The sequence below is a fragment of the Empidonax traillii genome, unplaced genomic scaffold (assembly GCF_003031625.1).
Source record: "Empidonax traillii isolate 1590-97213 ecotype Southwest subspecies unplaced genomic scaffold, ASM303162v1 scaffold71:size1317347, whole genome shotgun sequence".
Taxonomy (NCBI): Eukaryota; Metazoa; Chordata; class Aves; order Passeriformes; family Tyrannidae; genus Empidonax; species Empidonax traillii.
In genome coordinates, this window is record NW_020955264.1 from 823,960 (window position 1) to 840,824 (window position 16,865).

Sequence of the window (16,865 nt, forward strand, 5' to 3'; positions counted from 1 at the left end):
AACCACACTGTATTTTGTTTTGACAAAATTATTGATTTAAATCCCATTCAATAGCACAATACTATTTAAAGGTCACCTAAAGAAAAATGAGTTTACACTCCAACAGAGCAAGCTTATCTGTCATGAAAGTGTAATGATGTGTTTATACTCTCACTAGTGTGTATACATTTTCCAGAAAGATAAGAGATTTTGTGCAGGTGAAGTCTGACAAAAAAGAAAAGTGAAAAAATTTGAGGCACTTGCACAGTTGCCAAACCACCAATATTCAGTTCACTAGGCCCTCCCTTCAAGTGGTTTTATAAACGATTGAGCACCACAGCACTGGAAATTCTTCTATGCCATTCATCACATGTTTTATGAAAACTGTTTGAAGATTTGCAAAGTATACTGCACAGCTTATGTATCTAGACACTAGCAAGTGAGATGTCTTAACAGATATAAAACATTTGGAATGCCCCTGGCGGTGAAGTGGTTAAGGCACGGCACTGCCAACACCGAGACCCAGGTTCGATTCCCGGTTAGGACACTCCCCGGGCAGATGGAGCTCGTTAGCCCTGTAAGGCAATCCATCTACATCCTGAGGACCTCGCTGCCACCGTCCAAGCGTGCTTGGCCCCGGCAGATGAACCTCAGGATTAAAGGGTGGGCTCAGTTCTGCGCACACTGTGTCTCACCTAAAAAAAAAATCCAATGAGCAGGCTGGAAGGTGTAAAGACCTTCCCCGGTTCTTCATTCGCGAAGACTGGCCATTACATTACAAAACATTTCAGTTTCAACATCCTTATGTTATAATGTTTTAATGCAAAATGTTTTGAAATTTTATTTCCCAATGAAACACTGTATGTCCTGGGGTACTACTCAGCTAAAAGTATGCTTATTAATAAAAATTCAGAAAAACTCCATTACGAAGATGAGTAATGCAAGTAGTATTAATAATTACTAGTGTTTTTAACGTCATGCTACTTTCTTGTTCCCTGTTTTCAGCTGCAATAGTAAATAGAATCGCTGTTTTCTCATACCCAAGATGCATTAACATGTTCTTTAAATCAGCTTTTGCCCTAGGATATCCATTATCTGCTATACCAGCCCTCTTTGACTCTTCTCCACTCTGCAAGACGACTAATGGACTCTTCCACTACACCCTTAATGTGCTCACATGATCCCTTTTCAAATATATTTGAAGGGTTTGCAAACTTATTAATTAAACCCCTTCTCTCTTCTTAAAAAAGAATGTGCAATTTAAGACTACAAAGCACAGTGGTTATGGCTTTTGAATCCACCCTGCTCCTCTATACCAGCTGATATTGATAGGCTACATGCTTCTCATGGATTTAGTTTTCAAGAATGCATTGCAACAAACTCACATGCACTTCACAAGACTCACCCACATTTGAAATACCTGAGCATTTTGCTTCATCACCCAAAACAAAAGCAACGTCTAAATCAAAGCTGAACATTTTAATGTTAGTTACTTAGCAATTCCATATTCACAGATAGAGCTTTCTTAGCTCTCCTATGGTCTTCAGTTGACAAGTACAAAATAAAAAGGGAAATCACACTATAAAAACATTTATTAAAAATGCAGTAAATGTTTTACATGTGCCAATAGAATTTGCAAAGTCCCATCCATTCTTAGATTATGGGTGCCTGTGTAAGGATGGTCCTTTTTAACAGCTCGGCTAACTAAAAACTTTCTGAAAAAAAAATAATAATAAAAAAGCTTTTCTACATTATTCCAGATGGTAGGAATCCTAACAGTCTTTACTTCTGGAAATTGTATACTCAACAATCCCCATTCCTTGATCATGACAAGCAGAGCCTCACATGTTGCTGTGTCCAGCCCATACAACCTTCAGCAAGGAGGATGATTTAATCTGACAAAAGGACGAAAGATAAAGACAAGCTTGGGGAGGGAGTAGGGAGAAAAAATGAGAAGAGGTCATAGAATGCATTTTCCTTTTGCAAAGGAATCACAAAAGCATCTTGATTGGAATCAAAAGTCAGAATTCAAAGCTGTTCTTAAGTTATTTCTGGAGACTAGCAATAACTTAATTAGAAAAGCAGGAACAATAAAAGGATACTTTCCTGACATTTCTGCAGGTATCTAAAAAGAATATTTTACCAGCAGAAAGTATTCTTTGTCCCCAGTTTGTACATACCATTGAGAGCGAACAAAAAGGTTCCTTTTATAATTTCAAAATCAAATATATTTTTTGACTGTTTCAAAGGATTTTTTTTCCAGATGTTTTAACCTAAATCGGACCTGCTCTAGAGAAAGAAAGGCCTCACGCACACAATGAGTTCTCAAAACACAATCTCTGCAATGTTCAATACAGAGCATACAAGGAATGGTTAAAACAAAAGCTCCTCTGCCCAATAAATTTCCATTTTTAAGAAGAAGGTTGTTTTCATCATTTCTCTTCATTCAACACACGTGTTTAATACATAAATAAGCAGGGACACACATTAATTAAAGAACACATTTATACAATAGATCTAGGTCTCAACATGCTGGAACTGCACACAGAAGTTCAAATATAGAACCAGACACCATGACAATAAATGATACTCCAGTGACTAACCCAAAGTCAGCATCTTTGAACTCTATCCCTGCTCTGTCTTTTATTTCTAGTCTCAGCTTTTCAATATCTCAGTTTGTTCACTATATAGAAAAAAACCCACAGTGCAATAATAATTTCCTCTAACTGGTAGGTTCAGTCTGAAAGCTTAATCCATCATTCACTCGAAAAATTTCGGATAAGAAGTGCTTCATTAAATCTGAAGAGCTCTATACATGTCTCTTGCATTTTGTCCCATCCTTATGCACTCCATAACCTTCATCCAAAATTACATTAATTTTAGGTATACAATCCTTTGTGCTGAACCTACCACTGAGATACCAGCAGGCAGGAGAAAAAAAACCTGTGGCCTGTGATTTACTAGAAGTTTAAGTTTTAGACAACACCTGCGGATTAAGAAGAAGAAAAAAAAAAAAAAAAGAGACATCTAAAAATAACTTCAAGAGTTTTTGTTTATTTTCTCTTGGTTTTGTTTAGTTTGTTGTTTTTGGGGTAGGCTTTTGTTGTTTGGATTGGGTTTTTGATTTTTTAAAAAGAATTTTACAACAGGAAAGTATTTCAGTGAAAGACATTATGTTCTGCACACTATGTAGCTGAACACTTATGTACCAGATGACATACAAAGCACATCATGCTGACTTCCTCTCAGAGCACACCCAGGGATATTTTTTTGCTGTAAATCAAAGGCTAGTCTCCCTTGTTTAATTAGCTGTACATGTGTGAAAATACCAAGTACACAAAAAGTGCAATTCTAATTGCTGTTATTCTGAGACATCTAAAAAGTCTTCATTTCTTATATTTGCTGTCACATTATCTAGAAACTTGTAATAAGTTTTTTAATTAAAAACAAAAAAATCAGGAATGTGATACAATAGACATAGCATCTGCTTATTTTATGGAAATTATATATTTAGAGAGAAAAAAAATTGTTTATAAGTAGTGCAATTGGATAGAAAATGACAGAAATTTTACATTCAGTGCTACACTTAATTTGCTATTTCACCCAGCAAGTGACTACAAACTTTGTTAAAACATGATAGGGATGTGATTTTCAGAACTCAGTAAAATTTCTTGAAGGCTATAACAACCCTTGAAAAATGAAATAATTGCCAAACCTAAGACATTATTCAACACCAAATACCTGAAAGTCTGTATCAAGTTAAATTTGAAGAATCCTGAAAGTTTAGGTTGAAAATTTTTGAGAGTACTACATACAAAACATTAGAGTTTCCCACATTTCTATTTTTCATGGTTTTCCCCATGTTAATCTAATTCCAAAAGGGATGGGAGTGAGGTGGCAGAGAAAGATTACGATCCCATAGATTACAACCCATAGCAGACCTGCTGTTTCTTAGGGGTTGTCTTAACACAGTATAATGCAATTCTTTTTCCTGCAGCTGTGCCAGGGTCTGCACTGCTGGTTCACAACAAGCTTGGGTGTCACACAGACTTACTCTATAAAGGTTGAATAGTTGTGCACTTCCTTGTTATAAGTACGCAATGTAGTTTTACAAGAAAATGGAATTATGGAACAGGGTCAGCCATACTGAAGAATGGAGCCTGCTATTCTCTAGCACAATGGTTTGATGTAGATAAAACCCAAAATAGTCCTTTGTTTGGGGTTACAGATCAGAAAAAGGATGATAGAAAAGTCAGAAAGCAAGAGTGAAGTAGACGCTTCTACGAGTACCAATCAAGTACAAGGCTTTGTTATACTCAGTATTGAATCCCTCCTATTCAAAGATCCCATGGCTTATTAGGGAAAGCTTCAACAGGTAGGTAAGTCAAAGGATCAGCATAAATCAGGTAGCATGCAGTAAAATAGGGTTTAGCATTTTGGTTAGCATTTCTGAACACTGAAATGAGTGGCAACTCCACTAAGCATTTAAGCAAGTGGACACCAGACTAATATTCATTTTAACTAAAAGTTCTTGGAAAGATAAAAGCACAATGCATAAAACTACTATTGCTTTTAGACTACCTAATCAGAATGATTTAAATAAAAAAATTAACAGGAGTAAAAGGAGAAGCATCTGTGTACTAAAAAGCTGCCCTTACTAGAGCACTGATACTGCACTCAGAGATGGTTTACAGGGTAACAAGCAATACATAACTTAGATTTAATAGATTTTCTACCAAGTTGTAGAAAATATCGTGGACCCAACACTCATTTTGATTGTCATGGCAACACCGGGTGATATTGTCATCTTATAGCAAGCACAAGTTGCATCAATAAATAGTGGTTACTGTCAGACAACCTATACACTGACACTTGCTGTTCATCATACTTCTATTTTCACATGCAAGGAGCAACAAAGTTATGGTCTATTTTTGGTTGTAGTTTGATAACATTGATGGAAAAATGTGCAATTCAATTAGCAGTCAGACAAGTATCTGTCATAGATAATAACTTCTTATGTCAGGGAATCTACATACTGATCAATGTGAAGCCATGTGCAATTGCTTATACCAATCATAAATCACTTTTTATTGATTGGCATTCCAAATCCTTGACATAATTAGAAGCTATAGAATGGGTCACAAGATAATGTCCACAAGTCCTTTATTTTCAGGCCTTTCTGTAATCCATTGCTTTCAGGTTTTGCTGGCAATTGGGGAAGACTTTTTATTTTTTGTTATTAGAAAATTAAGCATGAACTGCCACCGATAAATCCCATGATAGAAGTTAAAATGGGAATTTCCTGTGCCTGGATTTGGTTCCTGTGTGCAGACTTGCCTACATCCTGCCCATAATCTGATTTATACACCAATTTATTTTATACATTAGGCACACTGTATGCAGTCTGACTGATGCATAAAAATTTCATGCAAAAAAGGACTTACTTGCACACAACGTTTTTTCAGTTATTATTACCTCTTCTGGTTAGCATCATAGAGTAGGTAGGACAAATGACTTGATACAGTGCACACATTTTGCCCACTATACAAACATTTTGATTGGTACCTATTTCACTTCACTTTTAGCAGACTCCTGAATACTTAACAGCTCTATCTTGAAAGGGATCACATCCTACATTTTTTGTAAAGTCCTTTACGCTGACAGCCTCCTGCCACTCCCACATCCAAATTTTCCTATGTACACCTATAAGACATGGGGTTTATTCTGTACTGTAACTCAAATTACTGAGCAAGATGCAGTAAGAGAGAATACTGTTGCTAATTTTCTGATTATCTTCATGTGCTTCTTGTGCTATTATCAATCAAACTGAAGATATGTTTTTGCACATCTTTTATTTAGGAAAAATCAGCAAGAAATGCATCTTTCTATATTTTTCATTTATTAGAAGTCTCCTTTCATCCAAGAAATATGAGACCTGAAATAAATTGTACTATCCTGCTTTTTTTTTATTCAAATCCTTGCCAGTGCTAGGCAGTATGCTAATGAAAACAGGTTGATAAATGACTCCCTGATATTTTCCAGACATTTTTCTCTCAGAAGTGCTCTAAACTGATGTAGCTCAAAGAGAATAAGGCGCATTAAGTCATTATATCAATTTTTGTTACCCAGATACTTCAGTCCCAGTTAAGAGCTGACAGCCAATATAAAACAAGGCAAGGGCATCATACGACTCCATCGATCAAACCTTGTCGTAGATAGATTGCCTATTACACAAATAGAACCAGCAGATTCAGTTTGTAGTTTTATGCTCTCCAATTAAAGGATAACAGGGTACTTTCCCATAAATCTGCTAATTGCAACTGAATTAATTTAACAAATTTTGCCAAGCACAGAAAAAAGTGATTGGTTAAGCTAATATAAACTAGTACAGGTTGTCACAAAGGAGGTTCCATAACAGGCTTTTACTTTACCTTTACCGGGCAAGGTGTCACAAGCATTTAACTCCACTGCGGTTCTCTGGCAACAGACAGCTGACAACCATAAAACATTGTACAAATAGGAGATAATTTATTTGGTGTACTTCCCCCCCACCCTCAAACCACGGAATAACGCCACCTTTGCACCTAATTAATGTTTCTCTCTAAGCAGGCTGTTTTTCTGAATCAGTATTATACAAGCAAAAGCACTAGATCACAAAAAGTGCTCCCACATGGGCACTCAGCAAACAATGGCAGTGATCTGCAAAAGAAGAGAAAACCAGCCTATAACATTGCTGTGAGAAGCAGCCGAAACACTTATTAAACAGCACAGTAATGCAGCATCCCATGCTTAGGATATTATTCTAATGAGTTTGGATATTCATATGGAAATAGCTGGACTGACAGAATGGTAGATAATTCAGATCTATAAAGAAAAAGCAATTGAAAGAGATCTCTAACTGTAACTTGTGGAAAGAAATTATGAATGCAATCACCCTTGCAATGATATGTTATTGTGATAAAAACTTGCCCTTATATAAAAAACAAAATAGCTATTCCTAATTAATTTAAATAAATTTATATCCAGGTCGAAGAGATACTTTAGGAGCAACTCTTCTCACTTCCACAGAAAAATTATTTTTGTGGATGGCAAGTTTTGCACTAAAGCAACATACAGTTGTGTATGCCTATATAAAGTATGAAACTACAGTCATGATTAATATGAAGACACAATAGAGATAATCCCTTTGACACATCGGAATTTAAGATGGAGGGTACTATTAACGTTAGAAGAGTCAAGCATATAAAATATAAGTTAGATGCAACAATGGTAAGCTTTCTAAATAGTTGGCAGCTGCAATCCAAATGCACAGTCTAAAAGGAGTACTTAATTCAGCTTGGTTTAGTTTGACTTTTTTTTTTCCCTTTCTTTCTTTCATGCATAAGTTCACTGCCTACGGGGCCCAGACATTCACAGGTTCAACAGAATTACGCAAACGGTAAAACAAACAGCGCACCCCAACGATGGCGCCCCCCAGCCACAGCACCTCCCCAACCATGGTACCCACAAAAAAAAGCCAACAACAATAAATAAATAATAAAAAGAAATCCTACACCAACAAAAACCCCAGACCCCTGAAGTCAGAATTCTGTATGTTGCATTTGCCTTACAAATCCCCAGGCAATTTTTTGTCACTGTTAAAAATGCATTTGAAGACAAAAGACTTGCAGGGGTACAGCAGCCCTTTCCCTTAGAACAGTTTGGAAAACCCAATTTGCTGCCACTCTGATGGACTTGTTAGAAAAATTTCAAGTCTTACCAATTGTCACGTGTTATGCTGTTTAAGATGATGTTATTTTTACCTAGAAAGAAAATACAGAAATGTCCTCCCACTTCAAAAAAGGAGGCATTATAGCTCATCAAAACAATAACAAGTCCCAGCATCAGCAATAGGAGAAAGAAGAAAAAAAAAAAAAAAAACAGAGAAGAACTCTCTCATACAGAGCCAGCAAACCAACCAAACCAACCAAGATAGAGCAACAACAAAAATGGATTTTTCAAGTTCACAGCAAATGTCATGCTCTTGACTCTTCTCTGAAAGGAGAAAAAAAGCCATTTGGGAAATAAAATACTCAAAAGAACATAGTCCCACTTGTTACAATCATTGTAATCTGTAAATTCTTTATGCAAGCATTTTTAGAACTAAAAATTTTTGAAAATTAATTGTTCTACTCCACTGTCATTAGTGGCAATTGTGTTGCTTGTTTATACTTCACATGAAATACAATATTCCTTTTGGTTTGTATCTTTAGAGGCCTTTGGTATGATACTATATTTATTCCCCTTTAATGTAATACAGTTATCCAAACAGATATTTTACTTCCAGAATTATTTTTACCATGTCCCATTTTTCCATGTAACTATGAGGAACAAGGTGCTATTCTTTTAGTTTAGATATTTTGCCCAACATTATTTTGGTCATAACTGAGGTACAGAACATGAAGTCAGTGTTCTTTTTTACTTCTGCAAGTATGGACGCACATTACACCATGTTGGTTTTTTTTTCTGGTCAGTGGAGTTTTTTGTGTTGTTTGGGGTTTTTTGGTTGGTTGGTTTTTTTAGCAGGGGGGTTATTTGCAGGTTTTTTTGTTTGGTTTGGTGGGGGTTTTTAACACTAATGGCCTGAATGTCATGCATCAGACTATGGGGAAAATTCATTACAAAGCAGAAGCTTTAGCTAAAGCAACAAGTATAAATGATCTCTGTATTTCTTCAGTCCTTGATTTCTATTGACAAATTCCATCTACTTTTTTGCATCAGTAACACATTCATAAAAACAGCCACAAAGCTAAAAGTACAAATAAGATGTAAGATCATGACAATACATGTTATGTCGTATATATACAAAAAAAGATTATTATAGAAAATACAGAAACAAACAGCTGGAAAGGAACTCAAGCAATCATCTACCTCATCCCATTCCTCAGTCAAAAATTAAATGCATTACTGTGACAGTCCCTGTTTTTATAACACACCCCAAGCACGTCAAGTTATCAACTGTGCATCCTGTGCTCAGAAAACCTGATATTCTCATTCAAACTTTTGACTAAGGACTAAATAATGACAAGCTTAGACTACATACAGCTGTAGTCAGCTAAGACAAAATGTGATGTGATTAACCTAACAAATATTTCCAGCTAAATTATAACAGAACACACTGTCCATGCAGAGAAACCACAGAACCACAGAATATGCCACTTTCATTAGACAAACTGCTTCTCAACCTCGGTGTCTATAAGTGTTCACGAGTAAAATGTCACAGTAAGCTTAGGTTGCCAAAAGATGTGTGGTCATTAACTTGATTTCCTAAAGTTGTTTTCCAGAAGCCTAAAAAAGCCCCCATATACCAGTTCCTTTCACATACCCGGGGTTGGTACTCAAAACCCACTTACAGTATATGTAAATTTTACAGCAAGGGCAAACCCCCAGGACCAAGCCTAGAAAAACCTGTGACCTAAGGACTATCTGGAAAGCTAGAATGGCATCACTGATGTCACTTGGAAAAAACAAACAAACAAACAAACAAAAACCCACACCACACACAACACAGATTACAGACATAGCCACTTCTGCACAGAAGACTTTAAGTGCTGGAATAAGTGAGAGAGAAAGAAGCAGATTGTCCAAGTGGACAATGTTACTCCTTTAGAACAGCGTGGGTTTGCCTACAACTGTGCACTATGGAAGTTGGAGGTATGTTAAACTGCACATATATCTATTTTCCAAGCTCTGAAAAGTTGTTTTTGTGACCATTTTGTTATTGTTGATCAATATGAAATTAGACATGGTATAAATATTACGATATTCTATGTTAATTTCCTAATTTCACCATAGTCTTTCTCCTCTGCACTAGAGTGTACACTGTCATCCAGAATGCACCTCTGACCTGGTGCCTCACAGAGGATATCCAGGACACTGGAAGCACAGACTCTTCACTCAATCCTATTGTTATGATTTGCCTTCTCCATTTTAGAAGTACTTCATCATAATTTCTGTACACTACTACAAGATGCTTCTAGTTAGTCACTGACTGTAGTTTAAAGGCACGCTGTCAAGAATAAAATACCAACAAAATAGAAAAGAGCTGAAGGTAAGCATCCAGTTGACAAGAATTCTTGAGACAATGGAAGAACAAAAAAGCCTCAGTCATGGTATCAAGAGAACCTTGAAAAGAATAGAAAGGCAAAAAGAGGGGGAAAGTAGTTGTTCTATGGAAAGAGTTGAGATGCCCAGAATTCTTCAGCCTAGTTGGACAGCGAGCTACTATGTCACACTGGTTGTTGCACAGAAATATTGCTGCAAAGCAAAGCCAGGCTCAGAGGTTTTCAGCTCCAGCTTTGTATTTGAGGGGGAAGGGGTAAAGTTGTCAAGCCACATCTCCAAAGGTGCAGCAACATCTGCAACTATTATGAAGTTAATTTATATTTAACCAAGTTCAATTGAGGCAACAAACATTATCCAAAGAGTTTGCAGATACTTCTGAGTGTAAAAATCCAAGGACTTCATCTGAAAAATGAAACAGATGTAAAATTGAAAAAAACAAAAACCAGCTGAGAAGCCTCCTACCTACAACCGTTGTCAAGACCTACTACCAATAACTCTGGATAACACATCACGATACCAAAACCTTGAACTAAGATTAGTGGTTTGGTTACCAAGATCCAAGCATTCCATGTTCTGAAAAAGGGCAAGACACCTACCATTAGTACATTGAATACAAGTTACAGAATAGGTCTACAATAGGGAGGATCTATTAAGAACTTCTTTCCTTCTTTTCACTTCTGCTAAAAACAATTGCAACTCGCATCATCATCATATCCTTGCAGTCCTTTTCTGTTAGCTGCCTTTATTCTTTCTTATTTTTGTACTTCTGCAAAAATCTTTCCGAAAAAATTCCTCTTTAAACAGACACTGAAAAAGACCTATCATCAGAAGAATCCCATTCAAAAAATTCCAGTTGCAACCACTGAGCTCTTGACCTCAGCCAGCTGCCATTGCCAGCATGCCAAAGAGAGATCCAATGCCTGGAGTGTAAACCCAGGATTTGCCTTAACGCCCTTAGTTGTCAGGACAAAAGAAGTTACATGATTCATGGAAAGCTAAGAGACTCTCCCTTTATACAAACCAACTACCAAACATGAAAGGTTTTACATCTTCTGACAAGAAAAATATAGACTCTAGAAATGCTTTCATGTAGATTCGTCTTTAGCCTCTAGCGAAAGTGTCTGAGGATTTCCTTATGTTTATTGGTATCATTATATGTACAGGAATGATCCCAGAAGTAGGGCAGGACTGAACTAGTTTCTGGCCAGATAAGTATGCATTATTTTAACTCTACGAGACAATAAAGAACGAAATTTAAGCAACTAGTCTAACCAGTAAGGAAAAAAAAAAAAAAAAGAAAAATAATAATACAAAATCTAAAGCATAAGAACACCTAAAAATACAATTATAATAAACCTGACTTGGAGATGAAGCATAAAGATCCCATAAACTATGTTTTAGATCTACTTCAGAGAAAAACTACCAATGGCAATTACTCCACACAAACATCAGTGAGGTTTCAGACCATTAGTTACTTGTTACAAAACAAAATCTCATTAACTAACATTAAAAAATCATACATATACATGCATTCAGTCTCTGAGCAAACCGTATTTCAGCATAAAAAGACATTATTAGGTAGATTCACTTGCTAAGTTACTGCAGCTTTAAAACCAAAAAAGCGTTTTTGGGATGAGACCAATAGGTACATTCTGGTAAATAAGACTATTCTTAGTTTCTTGAGTTCATTGAGTAGTTCATTGAAATAAAAGTTTTCAGACTCTAGGGACAAGCAAAATTAATGTTGCCATTAATTATATATAATACATATATATATGAAATTATTTCCTCTCAGTGAAATTTAGATCTGTTTTGAATTAATAAAGACAACAACCTCTAATTTTTCAGCTTTCTTTTAAAGTTCTTAATAAAAATGCATTATTCCTTTGATGCTAAGAGGCAGTTTGGCAGCACAAGTCCATGACAAGCAGCATTTCAAAATGCTGGGAAAACCCACGACTGACTGACCTTCTCCATGTACAGTGGAAAGGATTTTACTTTTCCCAGATTTTACAAGCTATTCACATTATGCATCACTCTGAGAAAAGTAGACTTTTTAGTATATACAGCATTTGCTAAAACTTTCTTTTGAGCTTGACTGGGGTCTGCAACAATAATCCTGCAAATAAATTTTTACCTATAAAGATATCTTTTTGTCCATTTCATCACCAACATATTTTATAACCTTGCCTCAGAACTAACACTTCAAATAAGAAGAGGCCAGCTCAGTCAGTTGGCATTTATTGTAAACATTTCTCTGAGTCACCATCTCCTTTTAATTGATGCACTCTTCAAAGTTAAAACAAATATTTCATAATGCCTAATAAAAATTCAGATGAGCCTCTAACAATCATATTTCAAGCATTTACTAGCTTGGTCTGCATTTTGATCGAGGAGTAAATGCTGTAAGCTAAAACTTGTACTACAACATTTATTATTTCTCCTCCTAATACAAACATTTGAGGACACACCTTTCTTCTCAGATTCTGATTACCACTTCAAAATGAAAACCCTAACAAATTCTTTCAAATCACCTTACATGAGGTTCTCCTGTTTCAAGGTGTATTTTACCCCTTTGTCCCTGTCATAGTTACAGTTTGAGAATACAAAATAATACGCAAACGCACAAAACCTCCTCTTTAGGAGCAATAGACAGAAATAACTAATAGACACAATTTTTTTGAATAATTATATTGTTCAAACAATTTTTCCACTCAAAAAAGGTTAATCTGTTTTCCAAAACCAAATACGTTTTCTTACAGAAATGACTGAATTGAATAACCATTCACATCAGTCTTCCGGACATTAAGCTTTTCAAAGTCTTTGGTTTGTTTGGCCTCAGTTTGAGTTTCCAAAAAGACAAATCTTGTCCTGAATCCAGCCAGCTTACAGGGAGGGCTTTCAAAGGCCAAAGCAAAGTCTTTAGCCCCACAGGGCTACATAAGAGACATTTTATGTTCTATAAGCATGCCGCACAAGCTATCTGCATCTACACATCTAAGAAGAGAGACAAATATGCTGTTCCCTGTGCTTACGGTGGATTCCTTCTGCCTTCTAAAAAAAAATGGTCTAAGATGAAGTTTTGTAATGATGCAGGCTTTACAGTAACCACATTTTTTAAGTTTTTCACCCCTGCTCTCAAAGTACAACAGTTTGATTGGCCAAAGCAAAGCCTTTTCTTACAACCTTTCTATTCAGTGAAAAGTAGTTCTAAATTTCTAAATTCATTTCACTGCTGCTTGGAAGAGTCTCATTCATATTTTTTTTGGTTTGTTTTGTTTTCCAGGGGACAAAATGTAAAGCAAGAGTTTCTGATGCCTCAGGAGTTTAAATTGGAAGTGACAGAAGACCTATGAGTTTATATAGAGAGAGGAGTGCCATCTCTTCCCAATCCATTCACCAAACACCCTAAAAGAAGGTGATAAGGTTTCTCAGAATGGGTGCTGGTAACCCTTGGAATTAAAGATAGTGGGGACAGACAGCATAAACCCAACTGAAAAATGGTGGCAGAAATCTCCAATAAAGCAGTACAAAAGTATAAAGGAAGCACAACCAGCACAAGGAAAGCTATTGATTGATAGTTCCCATATGTGCTTTATGGTAAAAGCTGTAGCCCTGTTAAGGTCTGTCTCTTGGGTCTTGCATCCTCTTTATGTTACATCTGGAATAATAAGACTACACTGAATCAATTGCCTACTAGCTAAGCATAAGACTTTTTCCAACCTCCTATTTTAACATAATTTTGACAAACAGAGATGTTCTGGAGGGAGGCACTCCTGCACTCTTATACACATATGCTGCTCACCCAAGAACTGAAACATGCAAAATTGCTCATCCTTAATAAGATCCTTAACACCTTATTTATAATGTGTTACATAGATAGAATAATTCATTACATCTTTTTATCTTACTATTTTTTTCCCAGTGAGCTGCTCAGGACAGCATGCACAAAGACTGACAAGAGACTGCATAAGCACCATTTCTGACAGAAAGCAGAGTTCAACATTTATTCATTGTTAATTTGACTGTACAGGATTATCAAGATCACTGTAGCGCACAATGTTCTTGTAAGGTTATGAACTGGTTTTCATCCTTCCAGTGCTAGAATTTAATACTGTACTAAGTGTGATATATCTCATACATTATTAATCCCGTCCAGTTCTGCAGTAAGTTTTTATAAAACCACTGCTGAAATACTACATTCTTAAGGCTCTTGCCAAATCTGAAAGATGTAATATTAATATGGTTATGTTTCAGACAGGTGCATTTAACTCATGCTAAACAACCTGCATGTTCTGATTGTGTTTTCCTGGGGAATACTTATTTTATCACTACAGCCAGGAAACAAGGCTTTAGTATAGTTCATGACACCATTACAGATAGTACTCAACGCAAAGTAAAGTTAAAGATAAAATCAGAATAGGCCAATTATTGGTTTTAGAGAGCTCTATAGAAGTTATATAATTTTTCTGGGCTGTGGAAAGTTCTCATTCAAGAACACAAGGAAAACAGTGATAAAATCCTAGTATGTACTGATACTTAGAATCGCTGGCTGCACCTTCAGGATTACCTGGCCTTCAGGATTACCTGAAATACATAGCTTTAGTGCTGTACGTATAACAGCTAAAAACCTCTACAGCATATGCTTATCCCTTGAAAATTCTTATGCATTATAGGTTTTTTTATAAAGCAAACATTTTTTTCAGGAGGAATGTGAAAGTCCCATTCTAGCTTCTGCAATTTGCTGCACTTTTTCCACTTAAAAGACTTTCTCAAGAAATTTTTGACCAATAAATACTACTCCCTGTCACATATCTGCTATGACTGTAGTACTGAAAGAAAATATCTTTAAAACACATATAAGGCAAGGTTCTACTTCTGACATGGTTCTCTGTAACACTGTTGAAAACCTTCCTCTCTTCTCTAAGAGGTCAGTAGGTGTTTCAGCATCAGCTTCAGTTAGAACAGATGTAACTCTGTGCCTGATTCAGGACAGTATCCAAAGTAATCTCTCAAAATAATTTTTTCCTTCAACATTCTTGCTTTTGCCCTCCTTGGGTTGCAAAGTGGTCCATACATACACAAATGCATAAACGCACACAGTGCCCCTGCTTTGGTGGTCCTTTGTGAGAAACTGTTACGCTTAACTTAAACTCTCAGCCCACCTAAGCATAAATTATTTTCAGAGAAGGTTGCACCTACATAAAATAAAACCAAAACCTAAAAAAATATGAAGAGTTGAATACTATTTTCCAGGTTTCCAGAATTTCTAAAAATATTAAGATTAATATTAAGATTAATATTAACTACTAAAAGCATATTACAGTGTTAAGTCAGTTATTCTCTTACAGTTCTGGTGGCTTGTTTCACTTCCTCTGCTCTGATTTGAGAAACGCTAAGCTAACCTTGCCTTGTTCCAAATACGAATTGTCCAAATGCTAGTGAGATTCCCAGGAGTGAGATAGTAGTGATGGAACAGAGTAGGGTAAAACATGGAACATGCATAACTCATCTTTGTTACATTTATAGTAATTTGAAAGTCTGGCTATCATTAGCAATACATTGAACATACTAAAATGAGAGAATATCAAACTACAGAATTTTCCATTTCTGACAGCAATTTAAACAGACAATTGTGAGAAATACTCAATTGCATAATTAAGCTATCTGGATAAAAGGCAACAAGTTTTTTCCTTTTTTTTTTTTCCCCTCCCTTTTTAAAATTCATCTCCCCTTCCTGTCAAGTGCATTTTTGCAGACACTCAGTCTAAAGATCCATTGCAATTCTTTTAATTGTGCTTTGTATTTATGCATACCACACAAAAAAAAAAATACAGTGACATTACTAAGTAACTTGACAGTCAAAAGATTTTTTTCCCATTCAATAGATGTTTCTTCTCTTCCCATCCTTAATTTAGCCCAAACTTTTGTAAAGAAATGTATGTATACACTCTGAAATACTTCTACATTGCAATCAGTCAATGAATGAGCTGTACTTAACTAAACATATAGTAAGTAGGTGCAGTGATATTGAAGTGATGTTGTTCCACTGAGTAGCTTCCATTGTGACCTACAAACACCTACACTGTCTGCTGGCAGCCTTAAATACTCAGTCGGGAATGGGATATTTATTAAAGAAGGATTAATGTATAGATCTTCAACTCCACATCTAGCTGAAATAAGAAGTGAAAATGAAGGAAAAACTAGACTATCCAACATGATAGAAGTAATAAAAGGGGAACATATTTCTCATCTGTTAACCTTGAATATCTGCTAGCTCAAGATTTTCACATTCTTCATGTATCACTTCACTGTTCACTCCTTAATAACCACTCAAAAATCAGCTGCACATTAAAGAAATGCAATATAAATTTGACTGGACTCACTACATCTGAGATATCCTCCAATACAGCATAAAGCTAATTTAGCTGTCACTTACTGTAAGTAAAATGACAAATATCTGTAATATCTGTCAAGATATGAAAGCTTTAAAGAGAGTTATGCAGCTGTCAACATTTTGATGACTTTAACAAGAGAAAAATAAACGAAGAAGAGAAAATAGACAGCACGTCTGTTGTGCATCCAGTTGCCAAAATCTCCTATTACTTATATTAATAATAATAAAATTACTTAATAAAAATAATATAAACAACAAAGCCTTCTAAAATAAACTGATATAGGTAAACAAATTAGTACTGGAGAAACACAGCCACAGAAAACACTGCTAAAAATGAAATGTAGGTCTCTGCAGGAACTCAATAATTATCGTAGTGTAGCATGCA

At 35.8% G+C, this 16,865-nt stretch overlaps 1 protein-coding gene and 1 long non-coding RNA gene across 2 annotated transcripts in view; one reads left to right on the plus strand and one right to left on the minus strand.

Moving 5' to 3' along the window:
- LRMDA (leucine rich melanocyte differentiation associated) overlaps nt 1–16,865 on the minus strand; it is a 645,000-nt gene that overhangs the window by 496,325 nt on the left and 131,810 nt on the right. The gene's annotated exons all lie outside the window — the stretch shown is intronic.
- On the plus strand, nt 10,296–14,084 carry LOC114055907. The gene is made up of 3 exons (XR_003570862.1): nt 10,296–10,364; nt 13,370–13,501; nt 14,009–14,084. It is a non-coding gene; the product is annotated as an uncharacterized LOC114055907 (long non-coding RNA).